The sequence below is a fragment of the Macaca fascicularis genome, chromosome 12 (genome assembly GCF_037993035.2).
Source record: "Macaca fascicularis isolate 582-1 chromosome 12, T2T-MFA8v1.1".
NCBI lineage: Eukaryota > Metazoa > Chordata > Mammalia > Primates > Cercopithecidae > Macaca > Macaca fascicularis.
Window position 1 is genome coordinate 115,000,422 of NC_088386.1, and position 6,862 is coordinate 115,007,283.

Genomic DNA, 6,862 nt, shown 5'->3' on the forward strand with positions numbered 1-6,862 from the left:
TTAGTTACAGAGTGTTTTTCCCTCAAATCAGAGACCAAAGATTGTGGGAAACTCTTATCGTATAGAAAGACATTTACAGAAAAAAAGACAGACGTCTTTTTTATCTAGGGCTGGGCTCAGTGGCTCACACCTGTAATCCCAGCACTTCGGGAGGCCAAAGCCAGTGGATCACTCGAGGCAAGAGCTCAAGACCAGCCTGGCCAACATGGCAAAACTCCTTCTCTACTACAAATACAAAATTTAACTGGGTGTGGTGGTGCGCGCCTATAATCCCAGCTATTCAGGTGGCTGAGGCACAAGGATGGCTTGAACCCCGGAGGCAGAGGTTGCAGTAAGCCAAGATTGCACCACTGTACTCCAGCTTGGGCGACAGAGCAAGACTCTGTCTCAAAAAAAAAAAAAAAAAAAAAAGAAAAAGAAAAAGAAGAAGAAGAAAAACAACATACATACATATATCTCTGTACATGGATTATAACACATTGACTAACTAATGAGTTATTTTTTTTTTCCTGAGCCACCATGCCTAACCTTTATTTCTACTCCAGTCTCTATTTGAGAAGAAATGAGTTGCTTAATAGAAAATCTTAGAAAACACTAGTTCAGTGAATGTTCAATAACACTCAAGTGATTCCCTGGCACACCTATCAGCTTTCTGTAATTGGGTTGTACTAGTCTACCCACAGTCTCTTACCCGGTCCCTCTGGGTAGAGATGGTACCCTAAGGATGCTGGGGATCTGTAGCCAAAGAAAGCAAGAAAGGATATAGTCAATTACTTTTTAGTAACTTGTACTCTTAGCTTCTGCAAAATGACAAGTTTATTCTATTCTGGTTATAGCTAACAAAAGGGTATTTAATTCTCACTCCTATCCTACAACAGAGTGCCCCAAACAAAACAGACTTCATTTATATCCACAAATTTCTAAAACCACCCAAGATACTGCTGGTGTGAACAGGGGTGTCTCATGTGTGTGATAATCTTTCTTCATTTATTCATTCAACAAAAAAAATTTTTTTTGAGAACCTACTAAGTGCCAGACACCATTCTAGGTGCTTGAAATGTGACAGAACAAAAAAACAAAACAAAACAAAATCCCTGTCCTCATGGAACTTTATTCTAGTAAACAGGAGTTGGGGAGACAGACAATTTAAAATGAACATAAGAACACCGAGAGCCATGGCTCATGCCTGTAATCCCAGCACTCTGGGAGGCCAAGGTGGGCAGATCAACTGAGGTCAGGAGTTCGAGACCAGCATGGCCAGCATGGTGAAACCCTGTCTCTACTAAAAATACAAAAATTAGCCAGGCATGGTGGTATCCACCTGTAATCCCAGCTATTCAAATGGCTGAGGCACCAGAATTGCTTGAACCAGGGGGACAGAGGTTGCAGTGAGCCAAGATCGCACCACTCCATTCCAACCTGGGTGACAGAGCAAGACTCTGTCTCTAAACAAATAAATAAATAAACAGGCTGGGTGCAGTGGCTCACACCTGTAATCCCAGCACTTTGGGAGGCCAAGGTGGGTGGATCACCTGAGGTCAGGAGTTCAAGACCAGCCTAGCAAACATGGTGAAACCCCATCTCTACTAAAAATACAAACATTAGCTGGACATGGTGGTGCGTGCCTGTAATCCCAGCTACTAGGGAGGCTGAGGCAGAAGAATCACTTTAACTCAGGAGGGACGTTTCAGTAAGCCAAGATGACGCCATTGCACTCCAGCCTGGGCAACAGAGTGAGACTTCATCTCAAAAAATAAAATAAAATAAAATATATAGTTGCACTTCAGTTTACAATGAACCCACTAAACCTACTGTAAGCTGACAATATCCTAAGTTGAAAATGCATTTAATATACCTAACCTATCAAATGTCATATCCTAGCCTACCTTAAACATGCTCAGAACACTCATATTAGCCTACAGTTGGCCAACATCATCTAACACAAAACCTGTTTTATAACCCAGTGTTGAATATCTAATGTAATTTACTGAATACTATACTGAAAGTGAAAAACAGAATGATTGTATGGGCACTCAAAGTACGGCTTTTACTGAATACAGATGGCTTTTGCACTATCATCAAGTCAAAAAATTGTAAGTTGAGCCATCATACATTGGGGACCATCTGTAATAATAATAATGTGTTAGAAAGGAATAAGAAAGGACTATGGGCAAAACACCACATTCCAAGCACCTAAAACAGGGTGAAAGGATTGGGGTGCAGCCAGCTTGTGGCAGGAGGGGGATGCAAGGTCAGAAGGCAGATTCCTCCGTTAAATAGAGTGGTTAATGTTGGTCTCATTGAGAAGGTGCGATTTGAGCAAGGACCTGAAAGAGGAGAAGGTTTTCACCAACCAGGTACCTAGGGGAAGAGCATTCTAGGCAGACAGAACCATGGCACGTCATGGAAATAACAAGGAGACCATTGTGACTACAGAAAATAAAGCTAGGTGGGAGAGTCGCGGGAGAGGAGGATGGAGTGAGTAAGCTTAATTTTCTACTTTCTGATCACGAGGGTGTTTTTCAAACTTTTTGTAAAGCTCAGAGTGAAGATAATTTACCCTTTAAAGAGATTTACGTATTGACATGTAAATATAGACACAACATAATTAAGTAAAAGTAGGTAACAAAACAGTATTTACATACAGGATTCTTTTAAACTTTAAAAGAGAGAGAGAGAGAAAGAGAGAGAGAGAGAAACCCTCTCATGGTTCTTTCTCCTTCGTACACTTAAAAAAATTTTTTTTCTTTTGAGACAGAGTCTCGCTCTGTCACCAGGCTGAAGTGCAGTGGCGCAATCTCGGCTCACTGCAACCTTCTCTTCCTGGGTTCAAGTGATTCTCCTGCCTCAGCCTCCAGAGTAGCTGGGACTACAGGCGTGCGCCACCATGCCCAGCTAATTTTTGTAATTTTAGTAGAGACGGGGTTTCACCATGTTGGCCAGGATGGTCTTGATCTCTTGACCTCATGATCCGTCAGCCTCAGCCTCCCAAAGTGCTGGGATGACACGTGCAAGTCACCTCACCTGGCTCCCACACTTGAAAAATTTGAGAGGAATGCTGGGTGTAGAGGCACTCACCTATTGTCCCAGCTACTCAGGAAGTTGAGGTAAGGAGATTGTTTGAGCCCAGAAGTTTGAGACCAGACTGGGGAACTCAGTGAGACCCCATGGGAGAAAAAATTTTAAAAATGAAACAATTTGGGGGAAAGAATCTATCCTTTAAATATCAACTTCAGGCTGGGCCTAATGGCTTTCCTTGAACCCAGGAAGTTGAGGCTGTAGTAAGCCATGATTGTGCCACTGCATTACAGCCTGGGAGAATGAGTGAGACATCTCGAAAATAAATAAACGAAAATTTTAAAAATAAAGGGGAAATTTAACACGGTGATATTTTCAGCAAAAGGCAGAGAAGACTCCTCACTAGGACACCCAGCTTGTGAGGCAGCTGACTTCGAGTTTGTACTTGGCTGTCATGTACCTGGGACGTACCAGGCACAAGTCACAGCCACACTGTTTTTGGAGGGGTCACCAGTCAACGAGATGAAGTACAGTGAGGCCCCAGTTCCCGTACTATGGACTAGTGAACGGTCAAAGTGTGTGTGCATTTTTAGAGTTTGACAAATGAAAATAGCAGAACTGTGCCAAATGAAACTATTTAATCTGTTCATATAGGGTAGGGGTGGAGCAACAGCAGAGAACACTTCAGGGTTTCTCACCTAGGGTGCTCTGTGATGACTCAGGGACTGGCCTGGCTCCTTTGGGTCATTGATCAAAGCCATTTTTTTTTTTTTTTTTTTTTTTGAGACGGAGTCTTGCTCTGTCGCCCAGGCTGGAGTGCAGTGGCCGGATCTCAGCTCACTGCAAGCTCCGCCTCCCGGGTTCACGCCATTCTCCGGCCTCAGCCTCCCGAGTAGCTGGGACTACAGGCGCCCGCCACCTCGCCCGGCTAGTTTTTTGTATTTCTTAATAGAGACGGGGTTTCACCGTGTTAGCCAGGATGGTTTCGATCTCCTGACCTCGTGATCCGCCCGTCTCGGCCTCCCAAAGTGCTGGGATTACAGGCTTGAGCCACCGCGCCCGGCTGATCAAAGCCATTTTGAAGCAGGGACTGCTTAGTAGGAGCTGAGCTTTCCACCAGAAAGACAACGTAGGAAATAGTTCCTGGCTGTGAGAACCTAAGAGGTATCTAGAGGGATGGGAATCTCAGAGATAATGGCAGTCATCAAATGGAACTGAAGCAGGTAGAGAAAGTGGTTTCAAAAGGATCTAAAGGTGATGGAAAACATTTCAATGGTTAAGCCACTTAGATAACTAATAGGAAGAATTCAGTGGGAAGAAAGATCCCCACTGGAAGCTCCAGAAAATGGGCTATATTGCTGACCAGGAAGGGAGATACAGGAAGCCTATAAAGTTGGCTTAAACCTCATGTTGGTTAAACATCATGGTATTCACAGACTCGAACTGCAAATGAGAAGATCCAGTGGGAAAACATTTCAGATCACTAAGGGAACGGCACAGGGTTGTAGGAAATGTATTGGGAATTAGATAGAGAAACCCACATTCAACAAGAAACAGGAATCCTTAAACACGTATTAACTCAAATTGTATACTTACTGACTGCATTGAGTGCTTATTCACTATCACCACCAACAGGGGGATTATGCTTCTTGCTGAATGGCCACAAAAACATACTGCCTGTGTTCAATAAGCCTACAATCTGCCGCAGCCTCCTGAGTACCTGGGACTACAGGCGCACATCACCACACTAATTTTTTTTTTTTTTTTTTTTTTTTTTTTTTTGAGATGGAGTCTTGCTCTGTCGCCTAGGGTGGAGTGCAGTGGTGCGATCTCAGTTCACTGCAGCCTCTGCCTCCCAGGTTCCAGCGATTCTCCTGCCTCAGACTCCCAAGTAGGCTAGCTGGGATTACAGGTGCGCGCCACCACATCCAGCTAATTTTTGTATTTTTAGTAGAGATGGGGTTTCACCACGTTGGCCAGGCTGGTCTCGAATTCCTGACCTCAGGTGATCCACCCACCTCAGCCTCCCAAAGTGCTGGGATTACAGGTGTGAGCCACTGCACCCGGCCCACCACACTAATTTTAAAAATGTTTTGCAAAGACAGGGTTTTGCCATGTTGCCTAGGTCTCAAACTCTTAGCCTCAAGCAATCCTCCCACCTCAGCCTCCTAAAGTGCTGGGATTACAGGTGTAAGCCATGGAGCCCAGTCTCAAATTTCCCCTTTAGTACAATCCAGACACTCAATCTTTTCTTTTTTTCTTAATTCAAAATACCATTGTACAGCTTGTCCTTCTGAAATGATCTATTCCCTTTGTCTTGCCATTCTAATTATGTAAATTTTCCTGCCAGATTTAATTCACACCTATGAAAGAGGGCAACACAACAGACATTACCACTACCAGAAAACCACTCAAGTTGGGCCATCAGTATCACCTTCAAATGTCATCACACTGTTATTAGTATTGCTGTCATATATGAAACAAAACCTAAATTATTACCAGCTTTGCCTTCCGCAACTAGTGCCTCCTCATTCCTCCCACGTGACAGGACACCCTGAAATCCCCCCTAGGCAACAATGCTAAATGAAATTGGCAGTCTTTCCTTCTTGTGTGGCATCAGGCTTTTTCTGTCTTGAGTAAGGGCTGTCTTTATCATGCATGATTCCCAACAGTACTGCTCTTGACCCCTGAGTGGAGACCCACACCCTATGGAGCTTCTCTACTAGCTCCAACCCCTTTCACCACTCCCTGCTCAGCCTTCAAGGCCTGAGGTAGGAGGGAAAAGCCAGGATGAAGTGGCAGTCAAGAGGATCACCCTTCCCCTACTCCATTCTCCCCTCTCCTGTCACCCATTTCTGACTGGCCGTCAATCCTATCAGGGGTCCATAAAGCTGGGAGGACTCTGGCCCGGGAGAGGGGGGTAGGGGTTAGGCAAACAGGCCAGGGAGGCAGTTGGTTGAAATTTAACCACAATATTCTCAGTCTCTATTGTTTTGAGTGAGGCCCAATATTTCCACAGCAGGATTATAGGATCTGATTAACCATGTTAGACAACAATGCCGAGCTGGGATGGGCTTCCCCTTCCAGCTGCCAATATGAAAAAGTAAATACAACACATTTCAGAAGGGACTCCCAGCAGCCCCTGAGCCCTACTCCCCAATTCTAACTCTGCTACTGTTTTGGGCCCCAGAGTAAGAGGAGGGAGGAAGAGTGTGGCACTGCATGCTCCTTTAACTACTGGCCCTTGGCCCAGCAGGACAAGTAATCCTAGCACAATCTTCCCAGGTGAGTCAATGGCTGTGCGCTCCCCACACCCTGGAGCTCTTCCAGTGCTTCTTCCGGGTTCCCCTGGTAGACTGGCCCAGATTCTCAAGAACCCATGAGAGTTGGGTGCTGAGTGGGTGGAAGGGTAGCAAAATCTGTTGGACTCCAAACAGAGAAACTGAGTGGGGTGGGACTTAATAGCTGAGAAGAGTGATGAAGCCTTTGCTAGAATACTTGGGTGCTACCTAATGATTTCCTGTGTGCTAGGATAGAGAACTGAGAGCCCAGAGCTGAGAGGATACATAAAAGGCCACCACAAAAAAAAAAAGTCTCAGAAGATGGGATGAAAGATCAAAAACAGATGGACTTCTAGATCCTCAAATAGAGAAGGATTCCCTATGGTCCCTCTTCCTCACATAAGACAAGCTACCTCATACCCTCCACACACTGGATGTTCCACTCATGGTGAGGTCTTCTGAGGCCTTGGCCAAGAACACAAGGAAAAAACACAGAGCAATGAGCTGCCCTGGACAAGAGTACCCTGTAGCAGCTTCCAGGGCGTCACCACAGCTGGGAACCC